The sequence below is a fragment of the Motacilla alba genome, chromosome 1 (genome assembly GCF_015832195.1).
Source record: "Motacilla alba alba isolate MOTALB_02 chromosome 1, Motacilla_alba_V1.0_pri, whole genome shotgun sequence".
Lineage (NCBI taxonomy): Eukaryota > Metazoa > Chordata > Aves > Passeriformes > Motacillidae > Motacilla > Motacilla alba.
In genome coordinates this window covers 90,750,352-90,763,121 of record NC_052016.1, presented here as the reverse complement: position 1 = coordinate 90,763,121, position 12,770 = coordinate 90,750,352, and positions in this window count along the sequence as shown.

Sequence of the window (12,770 nt, the reverse complement as noted above, 5' to 3'; positions counted from 1 at the left end):
GGGCCTGTTTGCATTTATACATCTGGAACTTCTTTTTAATAATAGCAACAGGTGAAAAATCCCTGGGAAGCTTATATTGGTCCCTACCTTCTTGAAGATTTAAATATAAACTTATAATTTAAAAATATTTATTAAATATAAATTTATAATTTAAAAATATAAAATAATTATTCTTCATGAAATTCTAAGAGATATAAGTGATTTTTTTAAAAAAAAGAATGCGTGCCAAGCTGATGGACAATATTAGTTTAATTTAATTATATTCATGGCTTACATGATTTTTGAAAAGAAAAGTGAAGAAGGAAAGGGAAAAGGTAAGGGAAGGGGAAAGGAAAGGAAAGGAAAGGAAAGGAAAGGAAAGGAAAGGAAAGGAAAGGAAAGGAAAGGAAAGGAAAGGAAAGGAAAGGAAAGGAAAGGAAAGGAAAGGAAAGGAAAGGAAAGGAAAGGAAAGGAAAGGAAAAGAAAAAGGATAGAGAAAGTCTAAGCTTTCCTCACAGGGAAAGTACCTCAAAAGGGAGAAAAATGCAATGATAGTTGCTGGGTCTAGCTCCTTTAGTCTGAAGCAGTGAGGCTGGAAAAATCAGGGGCAAGCTGGGAACACAGGTGACTATGTCGCATAGAGGGGGGATAATTGAGAAAGAGAAATGTTGCACAGGGGGAAATGAAAGTAGAAAAACAGAGACGATGACAGGAAGAAGCTGCAGTAAAAATATGAGGAAGAGAGGGAAACAAAAGAGAAGAAGAGCCTGATGAGAGACTGCAGTTCTGAAAACCTTATAATTAAAAAAATTGCCGATGAGTTCAGACATCAAATGAAAGACTGATCTTCACCTTCACCTTAAAATCTGTCACATCTCTAGGCTGTTCCACAATACATCCAGAGGTGTGTTTAAGTTCTTTGGTTATATTCAGCCCAATCTGATTCCACTAAGGCGGAATTTAACATTCCCCATAATAATGTGCCTGACAGTTCAACTTGATATATATGAATGAAACAAGTCTCCACTACTAATAAATGTTCAAAGTGTAGGATTTTTGGTGGAGAGTAAGGAAATATATACACTGTATAGCATTAATTGCATATCTCTCAAGCATGAAATTCTGATATATTATGACTTTTAAAAAATATATGACAATAATATATTGCATACATTTCAGAAGAAAATTATGTCTTTACCTTGAAAATCTACTTTCTCTGACAAGCTGATGTAATCATTTTAGTGAAGGACGAGCGCTGCAGTGAGAAAACCAGCAAATATTTGAAGGTTAGAAGCGATGAACAAAAGGCTGAGGGTTTACTTTGCATGCAAATAAGTAATTCATCACAAATCCATAAACCAATTAGTAATGAACTAATGATATTGCTTAACAACTGTATTTTTGATTAACATATAAATAATTTAGGTGAGCATTTCTTTGGTCATGCCAGTTTCTGCTATTATTTACTAGCCTTGTCATGGCTGCTCTTAGATCACATCCCCTTATAAAACATTTCCCAATCTATTGCAAGGATCAGTTTGTTTTAATGCGCTCAGTTAACACTGCTGGAGCTATTAACAAGCTTATTAGCATAATCCATTGTGATATATCATTGTATAAAAGTTCAGCTCCACAACTGAATGGGACTGGGAAATGGCTTTGAAGATTTTATGATACAATAACTATCCATTTGATAAGCAATTAAAAAGATATTCAGAGACACTAAGAGTGAAGACAATGACAACACGACGAAAAGAGGAGGGGTTTGAGAGCAGAAGCTGCTGCCTGCTGTGGGAACCATATGAGTCGTGCTGCTCCTGCTACTTAGCCAGAAATTGCACACTGCTGCTGGGCTCTAAAGCTCCAGTAACAAGTTGGGTCTGACTTTGTCTTTTTAAGCAAAGAAAAAAAGACCAAAGCAGTTTAAGGTTCAATATCTTCTGCAATCCCACCCGTGATCAATTTCTTGACCTCTCAAAAGAACATTTTAATACACAGCTGAACATCTGATTTTATGTTGTCTCTTTGCTTCTCCTAAATTTCAAGTTCCTTTTCTCAGCTGTTTGCATTATCCTTAGTGAACTTCTGCAGAAAGAAACAGAATAAAGTTACTGAACACATTCCCACACATTATTGTTCAAAACTCACTCTGTATAATATGGCTGTATTGAACTTTTAAAAATGAACATTCAATGAAAATGGTAGTATCTCTATTGTGAATAAAATAGCTTTTTGAGATACTGTTGCTTTCTCTGATATGCAGTAGCTCTGATGTGCTAGTACTTTGTTCAGCTCAGTTCTGATTCTCCAGGGATTATTTGACCAAAATGTCCATTGTCCATATAATAAGAAATATTCATGATATCGTTCGCCTAACACAGAATAGGTTATTTCAATATCTTACATACATTAGTTTTTCCTTCCTCCTGATAAGGAATGGAATGGAAAGCAGGTTTCTGAAGGCAGCATGATCTACTGTTTTGCACAGAAAATGGAGATTTAGTTTCCAATCTTATTATTGCCAGTTTCTTACACAAATTTTTTAAGACTGAGTTTACCCTTGTTAAAACTGGTATCAAAATATAAAGCTTTTCAGAGTCTTTTGGTATTTTTGCATGAAAAGCATTTACATCTTAAATGAAAGGTGTCACATGGAATGTGATATCTAAGGATATAAGTTTTAAATAATTTTGCTTAAATCCCAAATCAAGTTGCTTTCAGAGGGGAGCATTATATTTTTAACTGTTTGAAATTTGATATATTTTTAAACATTCTTAAGAGTTGTAAGACAACAGAAACCATATGCAGAGTGAACTATTTCTTGCTTAATAATTCTCCCTGTAAACAGAGTTTTTGAAGGTAGACCCATGAGAAGGAGTCCAGTATCCTTGGGAAAACAGGTCAGAGAGATGCACCCTACGCAGTCTTGTGACCAACCACATTTACAAGCTACCTCAGAATAGGAAGGGCTAGAGTTTATTTTGTCATTTTCTTAGAAGTCATCTTCCTAGGACACATTTTTAAAGCTGTTTTTGAGGTTGGAAGTCTAAATTTTTGGTAGTGAAAATTTAGACCAAAAAGTGGCATGCTTTCAGTAAAATGTGGTTTTATTTCTTGTTGTCTAAAGAACAAACACTATGAGAAAATGTTCTTGCTGTTCAGGTGTAAGAATCAGGCACATTTCCTCAGAGGAAGGCAAAACTAATTGTGGTAGATGGAATAGTGTTTTGCATTTAATGAACACAGAGAATACTCAAGGAAAAAAATCAAACAGGTAATGCAATGCTTCCCCTTCTGATGAGGGTGATCAAAGTTGCTGATGTAAAGGAGAATTAGCTGAAGCTTTTCCAAATCCTGGTTATTGATAGGTCCTGGGAGAGCTTCTTAGAGTTGTTCAGAGGTTGTTGAGGAAGAGCTGGCCTAAGACTCCACTACTTGTATTGTCTTGCACCACTTTTGCACCATCTGAGAATTAGGAAACCACAAAGGTAAACTAAAGCCACATTTGTCTGTTAGCTTGAAGTCTGGCCTCTTCTGAGCCTCCCTGAAACCTAAGGACTCAGGCCTTATATATCTATTTGCTTGCCAAGAGATTGGATGATGTATAGGGTGTCATCATTTTAAAGCGGGTGCAGACTCAAAACTGTGGGTTTCATTTGAGTGTGATGTGAAGTATCGTATACCTCTGGCCAAAGAACTGCAGCTCATTTAATGGATAAATTGAGATGAGAAAAATGGCACAATTTAAATATCAGCTATCAACAGGAACAGGGGAGGGGGAGAGATAGAGAGAGAGAGAGAGAGAGAGAAGGAGCCCAGCTTCTTTTATTACAGCCTTAGTGCTTCAACAACAGGTAGCAGTATTACATATTCCCTTTCCACTTTAAAGCTTTGGTAATTTCCTTCCTCGTGTCGGGGCGATTTTATTCATTGTTTCCTTGCAGCAGTGATTGATGTTCTGAGCTGCTAATCTCTCTGAGTGATAACTATTTTCATGTAAGTCCATGAGTCTATGACACAGGCTGCTCGGCCAGGGCTACTGCTGACTACTTATTTTGTGCCTCATTTACATTTCAATCTTGGCCTCATGAATGTAAAACCTAGGCTGCAAATTAATAACAGGAAGAATATTAGACCGCTCCAGAGTGGGGGAACAATGCAAATCCACCAGAGCACAAGGCTTTACCATTGTGTTCCGGGAGGGACTCATTTATTGGCCAGCCGTGAATGACATTACAGAGAATGGCATATCCAGAGTGACACAAATTTATTTCTGTCCCCAGCGCTCCAGTATATTTTCATAGAATCAGGGGGCTATTTGTCTAGGGACAATTTAGTTTCCATGAAAAATTTAAATGGTTTCTGTGGAGATAGTGGAGTGAAATTTAATTTGTTTCTCATTTACTACAGCAGGTATGAAAAGGAGAAAAATTGGATGTCTGATGGGCTGAAATTGGTGCTGTCCCTCCCCACTATCCCCAAAAGGCCTGTGGGCCTATATCATAGAGATTGAGCAAGACTACCTCATCCCTCCCCTTAGAGAATGGTAACCTTAAACCAACTTACAGAAAACCTTTGGGGAGGCTGCCAATCACCCTGAAAACAACATTTCCATCGATCCCCTGTCTGTGTGATTTATGGCTTCATTTTACGGTAATTGAGAATTAGTGAGAAGATTAGCAAGGCTCAACACTTCACCTTGATATGCACACTAAGCACCGTAATTTGTCACTAAGGGATGTCGGACACTTTTTTAGTTACACGGGGTTCCCATCTAATTGAATTTGGAGATAACATGGAAATTAATTTGACACAGGAAAATTTTGAATACAGCCATTTCCTCTATTGTAATGCACAATACTGGGCTGCATTCAGGGGCAGCTATATTGATCCTGATCACTTTCAATTGTGGCCAGCTGAAGGATGGAATACACTAAATCTTATTTAAGCTCATATGAAAGCAGTTCATCTGCAGCAATCTGTGGCAGATAAAGAATATTACCTTTCATTTTGTCTGACTGCATCAAGATGAAGTTTTGAAAATTTACTTCTTGCAGCAAATATACCAAATGTCTAAAGTCAACAGTTACAATTCAATTACAGACCAGCTCTTGTGGGCTGTTTACAGGGTAATTTGCTACTTAGGCAGCAAATGAAAATACTAACTATACTCTCCATGCATAGAGAAGTTACGGCACATGGAGAAGCCCCAAGCAAAGACAAAGAAAAGATTCCAAACTTCTCAGCAATTTAAAGCACTGCACATTGGATTAGTCTTGTTATAGCTTGAGTGGTTCCATGCACAATCATTTTTTGTTTGTTACTGAGCCCTTTTTAAGGAAGTTTATTTTATCTTGGAGGCTTAGCGTCAAGAGTCACAAAGAGGGGACATGGTATGGACTCTTCATATCTGAGAGACGCTCTACCACAGGACTTACCTGCATTTATATTTCTATAGGATTCCAACTTCATTTCATACAAACCCCTTTTATGCTGTACTTTATCCTTCAAATAAGGACTTTGGTTTCAACAAACTGCTTAGAGGGATTATTTTCGGAGAAAGGTGCTCCCTGCTGAGAATAGTGGAAGCAGATCTTGGTACTTTATGCCAGAGGGTGCCTGGCTGGGATATTTATGGACATTCTTTACCAGACCATCTGGCTTGTTTTGTTCATATCTGTTTTAGTGATAATTGGCCTGAGATGAGCTGTAATCAAGATATATTATTCATTGCCTATTATTATTACATGATGGATTTTAATCTGATCATCATTACATCGCTGTTTGGAAAGACTTTTGAAAGGTTTAATCGCAATAGTTTAAAGATGTTTTTTTATGCAGCCCTGTTCTGTAGTCGTGGGAACATACCTGATTCTCTGAACATTGAGGACATTCCTCAGTGCACAGGCATCAAGAGATGGTACTTAATGGTCAGAGATACGTAGCTTTGGTAAGTAGGTCTAACCTGGAGTTCTCAAGATGTGGTCATACAGCTCCGAAGAAATGCTATGCTGAAAGCATAGCAATGAAAAATGACGAATTCCCTGGAATTACTGATGGCACATGACATTTGTTGTCAGCACTTTGACATCCCTTCAGTACTTCAGTCTCCTGTAGCTATATTATTTGGTCTCAGGAGTTTACCTGCAGGTAGTCTTGTGCAGGAGATGATGAATACCAGAACTGCAAGAGGTCAAACTGTTAGAAGTTACCTTGTGATTTTGACTCATTTTATAGCTGAAAAATTGTTTCTCAAACTAGTAATTTGATTAATCTTATTAACAATGTGCATATTGCATATGTAATTTTATTATCACATTTTCATGGGTTTTTGCTAATGTAATATTAAAAGGATGTTAACATGTCAGAAATATCACTACTATAATAAGCTTAAAGGAATTTGGATCATTTTAGCCAGGATTTGCTTTCATATTTGGATACCTTCTGGACTATATTAGAGACTTAGATTTGTCCAACACAATGAAAAATGTATTAGCATAATAAAAAAACTTTGTATTACAATAAAATATCCATACATGTTTTTCATGTTGAGTTATAGCATCTAGAAAAAAAATAGCCTTTTCTTCCTCTCTGAATAGCAAGCAGTAAGGTATGATGTCATAGTTATCTGTGTTTTTTCACCCCAGAGTTTTTCTCACTGCCCGCAAGTGCACTCACTTAAAGGTCTGTCCATTCCAAAAAAATTAGAGATTTTGTATTATTAGGTCACAGTTCCACAGATGTTTGTGTCTTTCCTGCCTATGGCTGAAAAGGTGTAGTCACTTTTTTTTTTCTGAAGAGAAAAGAGAAAAGAAGAGGAAAAGAGAAGAGAAGAGAAGAGAAGAGAAGAGAAGAGAAGAGAAGAGAAGAGAAGAGAAGAGAAGAGAAGAGAAGAGAAGAGAAGAGAAGAGGAGGAAACAGAGAGAAAAATAATAAGGAAGAAAAAGAAAATGCTAAATTATGGAAGTTTTAAAGAGTGAATGACTGAAAGAAAAGAAGTATGAAAGAAAGAAAAGAAAGAAGATGCCAAACCCATGGGGATGAGCAGTTTGCCTGGAGTTAAAAATGTACTTGGTGTCTGAAGTCATATCACCTTAGGCTTTGATCTTCTTAGTTTTTAGAAAATGAGGGTTGCATACAAAGGGATTAAAACTAATTGTACATATTTACTTTCAAAATGGCTATCCTCAACACCTTCACCCTGTTTTTGCTCTAAGACTGCAAGTGCTTCTATATCAGATACACTGTGGTCTTTGACCATGAACTTCCCTGTGCCTTGGTGGTGATAAATCTGTCTGTGGATCTCAGTGAGCATTTTGGTTCTAAGCATCTCCAAAGCAAAGGAAAGGAACATTCTCTATAATTTAACTCCCTTGAGAAATTTGACACAAGATTTACTCTTAAATTATGATGATAGTTCATACTTTTGAAATACAGCATTTCAAAGCAATTGCTTAGTGGCCAGAACCTTCTCAGGAAGAAGGATTTCTGATTCAATTTTTGCCTTTGCCTGAAGAAATTAAATTTCTGAATCACTCACCCTATCATGAAAATGCATACTGGATGTTCTGTGCATGTGTACCTAAACATATTGAATGCATTTTCCAGCCAAGAGAGAGCAAACCTGAGTGTTTCTATCACCTAGACTGGAAATGGATCCACAAGTAAGGAGAAAAGACTCCACTTTTACATGAAGTATTTCTGTTTTCTAAACCAAGTTCATTAGTTCTCCAAATAGGGTTTCCAATTTTTACAGCAATTAAGTAGTTTACATATATTTATCCAGCTTCACTATAGAATTTTAATATTTGAAGCATAGCATGAGTCAACATGGTGATCATCTATTCTGTGTTGAAATCATCTTTCCTAAAGGAGAGCTGCCTTTGGGAGATGTAGTCAAAGGCTTTAAAAAAGTATATGCATAAAAGTGTTCTGCTTATTTTAGTAGGGCTGATGCCATACAAACATGCCTTTTCCTTGGAATGGAAGGTGATGAGCTTTGCTATGGTGATTAGATCTCATATTATTCCTTGGAGATGGGATGGCTGCTAAGAGTGTGCTAAAAAGTGGTAATAAGTGCTGCAGACAGCCTCCTTATCTGGCAACTCAAATTTATATTTTAATCTTGGCCAGTGCCACCAAGAAACTTAGAGATAAGAAAAGATTCTTTAATTTAAGAGATAATTTAATTAAGCCTCTTGGAAGAAGCAGAACACAGGCACATAACAGCTAATGCTGACAATCTTGCTGATAAGGTGTGGACAAAGGGGAAAGCTTTTAAACTAAAACAGGAGAAATTTAGATCAGACATTAGAAAAAAATTCTTAGAGGTACGTGAGGTAGAGGAACAGGTGGCCCAGAGAAGTTGTGGATGTCCCATCCCTGGAAGTTTTCAAGGCCAGATTGGATGGGACCCTGAGCAACCTGATCTAGTAAACAGCTTCCTTGCTCATGACAGGGGGGTTTGACTTAGATGATCTTTAAGGTCCCTTCCAATCCAAGCCTTTCTATGATTCTATGATTCTTTCTCAGCCAGTGTTTTTTTAACTACTGTGTGCTATTAAAGCATTTTGGTGTAGTTTAGTTGAGTAGTGCCACGGCTCTCATGCTGTCCATTTTCCAGATGAGGTGCAGTTCAGATAAATTATCATGTGTACTCTGATTTGAAAGCCTGATTCTTAACTGCACTTGTACCTTTCTTGTCTCTGATTTCTCAGCATCACCCAATGGTTTCTGGCGTTATGGATAGGATAAACTCTCATGTTCAGGCTCTGGACTATCAAGATGACTGTTTTGTGACATTTGTGATGAAGGAAAGGAAGATCTAGATATCATGCCTAATGATTTATAATCCTGTAAGATGTTTTAAAGCTCTCGCCAAGCTTCTAGGGTAACATTTAAGTACAGATTCTGTACTGTTTTGGGGTTGAATTCAATCCACATGAAGCTAGGCAAAATTCTTTTTATTTCTATCAACATTTTTGAATTGCTGAAGGGCCAACAATTTTTTCAAGAGTCTTCAATAATTGTCAGTGTTTCATCTCTGCCATGAATGAGTAGCCACAAGGGAATAAAATGAACAAAGGAACCACAACCTTGGCTGACATTATTCCAATTCTAGAATTAAGTGACCCAGGTTTTTTTGCAGTTCCTCTATTCTTTATGGTTTTGATTACTCAAACTAAAATGGAAGAGATCAGATATGTGTCATAATGAAAGATGCTGAAGGTGCTGGTAGGAATGGAAATCTAAAAACCATATTTTGTCCAATGACAAGTTCAGCTGAACACAAATGAGGCACTTGTCTCCACACCCTCTGCTCAGTAATGGTCCTTCATAAGTTGTGTGTTCTGAGAACACCTTCAGGTTTGCAAATGCTCTCTTGTGCACTAACTATCCTGATTTTCTTCAGTTTGGGGACTGCATTTCAACATCACTTAATGTCCCTGTTTGCTGGGTGACTTTTAGTATTATCCGAGAGAAAATAGGAGAGCAGAACCACCTGGGCCATCTCTTGCCAATGGAAATTGTTCAGAATTCAGGGACTGCAACTAAGTAGTGCTCTTCCTTTACATGTGAGGAAATTTCCTGTTATTAAAAATTACTCTGCAACACTAATCTAAAGAATGACAATCTGTGGGTCAGAATGAAAGAATAAAAGGTGCAGAAGCAGTAGAAAGCAATGATAATTAGAAACAAAACTCAAAAAACTTAGCACACCTTAGAGCTACAGCAGAGCTAATGCAAAAAAAGTGCTTTAAACAGAAGAAATTTGCACAAGATGCTCCTTCAATGTAATTATGAAATGGGATATTGTTTATCATCATGCCTACAGCTTTACCTACCTGGGCTAAAATGTATGGAAGGGCTGTACTTCTGTAATTACTGCACCTGCCCAGGAGCAAGCACTTCTAGGACAGACATTGCTTTGAAAGTAGGAATGATCTATTATACTTAAGACAATTTGGTTTCCATCAGTTTCACCCCATTTCACTAGATCAGACTTCTGTGCCTGTCGCTCCAGCATTGACAAAAGTCAGACCTGGCTTCCCACACACATCTTGTTTCCCACAGGGCACAAACTGGAGAATCTCAGCCACCCTGGGCAGCAGGAAAGCTGAGCTTCTTCAAAGAGCCTGCTCTGAAGCTGCTCCTGTCCTTCTCTCCCATGGCTATAGTGACACTTGCCAGAGAAGTTGGATGTTGCTTCTCTGTGAAGGGAAGGGAGCAGTAGGAAGGGAACATTCTGAGCAGTCTCTGTCTGCCTTTCCCTGCTCTTCCACTTTTCACTCCAGAGAATCTGGGTCAGTTATCTCTCTGTGCTACTTGAGAGCAAAAGCTAATAGGAAGACTTGTTCCCCTTCAGAGAATTTCTCACGAGTGAGATACTTCAAGCAACAACTCAAATTATTGTGTTTTCAACACTTTGGATGAAAACAGGAATTAACTTGAAAATCTATTAACAAATGTTTTTCCAATAGGTCTTAAAATGATGCAAACTTGCACAATTACTCAAGTCTATAAACCACCAAACTTTTATCCCTCATGAGTTGACTTTCAATGTTCCTCAAGATGCTGATGCTCTGTTTCCCTGTGCTCTGCACCCTGAGTTTCTCAGGGACTATGAACCAACCCTGTGCTTGATGGGAGCAGTCAGAGGGGGATGGGGCTGAGCAGCAGGAGAAAGCGTAACTGAGAGACTGATAGAGACATCCTGACAGCTGGAATGGGTCATCAATAGATCCATCATGCCAGTAATTTGCAACAAATTTAACATACATCACTTTAGTCAGGCCACGCTGTATCTGTCTTGTCACAGCATCAGAGTGAATAACACTTAAATCGGGTGTCACCGTTGACCTCTCTGACCCTGGAATTGACACTGCTGTTTGAGCTTGGCCTGGCTGGCAGCAGATGTAGGGAAGATTAGTGCAAAAGGTGGGGGTGTACTAAAGGAGCACAGAGCATAAAAACACAGCTTAACCAGGCAAAAAAATGGTGTCTCTGGATTTTCTCCCAGGCCTGCTTTGCTTGATGAACTGCTGGCATTTGTTTAGACCTTCTTCCAGCACTCTTTAGTCACACTAACTGTGTGTATATTTTCCATTCTGACTGATTCTATAAGCATGCATGAATAGACACATGCAATAAAATTTGTAGATACAAGGTGACCAGCTTGGAGACTAAAGTCTGTCATGGAGACTAATGAAGCAGAACACAAACAATAGTAAAACTAAATTCTCATGTTCTATGTTTGAAAAGTGAGACCCAGCCTGAGACATGAATAGATGCTTTGATTCTGTTGCCACTTTCAGCATCTCAGTGCAGACCTAGTCTTTTAGGAAATGACGAAGCTTCACAAAAAAGTGCATCTCATGCAGAGAGCAGGAGAGACCAAGACCCTCATCAAATCCCAGAATCCTGTGATGGCCTGGGACATGTTAAAGATCCTCCTAGATTATGCCATGGAGAATGAACAGCCTCCCAGCAAGCCAGTCCTGGAACTTGGGAAAATATTCTCCTGACGTCAAATCTGAAGACTGATTTAACTCAGAACTCATGAGCAAGGCTCACCAGCCAGCTAAATGACATATTTTCAGTCAGCCAAGAGAAGCTGTTTCCCCCATTTTCAATCTTAATGAATACCTTCCATAGACTTCTATAGTTGTTTCTACAGACTAGCATGGAAATGACTACAAACCTGTTAATTCTCCCTGTGCTAGAAACGAGACACCCTCCACAGCCAGACGGAGTCCACTGAGTCTGCTCAGCATTTACTTTTGAATCAGCACACGATAGAATTACACGATTTGTTTGCTCACCCGAAAGTGGCTTTGGAGCCACTCAACACATGCGTGTGACTGGATACTGGGTGGGCTTTTCCCCTGCAGTCATTCAGCCCTCTAAACAAATATGTGGCTATGGGCTAAATTCAGATTTTTTTTTCTTGAGGCATTGTTTTTGAGTGGGTGACTTTTAATTAATGGATTTTGAATGGTATTATAAGAAGTTGTCTTTCAGCAGGTAATCGGAAGCTACAAAATTAATATGTATATGATTTGTATAATAGTTTGTCCTTTCTTTTTTTTCCTCACAGTCTGCTTGATATTTGATATCTTGATTAAGCTGGTTTATCACATCAGTAAATATCCCTCAACTGGAAGACCAAGAAGCTTTCTAGTTATCCTGTATGTCCTATAATGTTCATATTTAATGACTATTTGAAGGCGGAAACATACCCAAAGTGACAGAAACAATAAGAAGATGATAAAAGGTTAGAAAAATTAATGCATTGTAAGGAAAACAATTTTTTTTTTTGCATTATTGCTTCTTTTAGAAAAAAACTGGTAGTAAAGCAGAAGGTATTTTACAGTTAGTCATTTGGAATGTTAATCAGATTTTAATTGTCTTTATTACTTTCTGAATGTGAAGCTGACACCCCAGACACGCACTGACATCACTGTGAGAACTTCCCCTGTCCTTCTCAGGAGCAGGACTGGGCTTCTAGGGATCTGAGTTAGGCTGTCCTGTTTACAGCAAAGGCTACCGAGGGTACATTACAACAATTTATCTTTAGAACGAATGATGTGTTAAAATTACTCATGTTTGTAGTCTTTTTATAATTAACAAGTGAATTGATGTATCCTGTGTTTGAATTTCTGTGTTGCCTGGACAGACAAAGGCAAGTCTCATTTTTCTCAGGGACTTGAGAGCTGAATGAAAGTGAATTTACCCCAGAAAGGTGCCCCATTGCCCAACTGTCCTATGCTGCTGTGAAAGTGTGTCTCAGA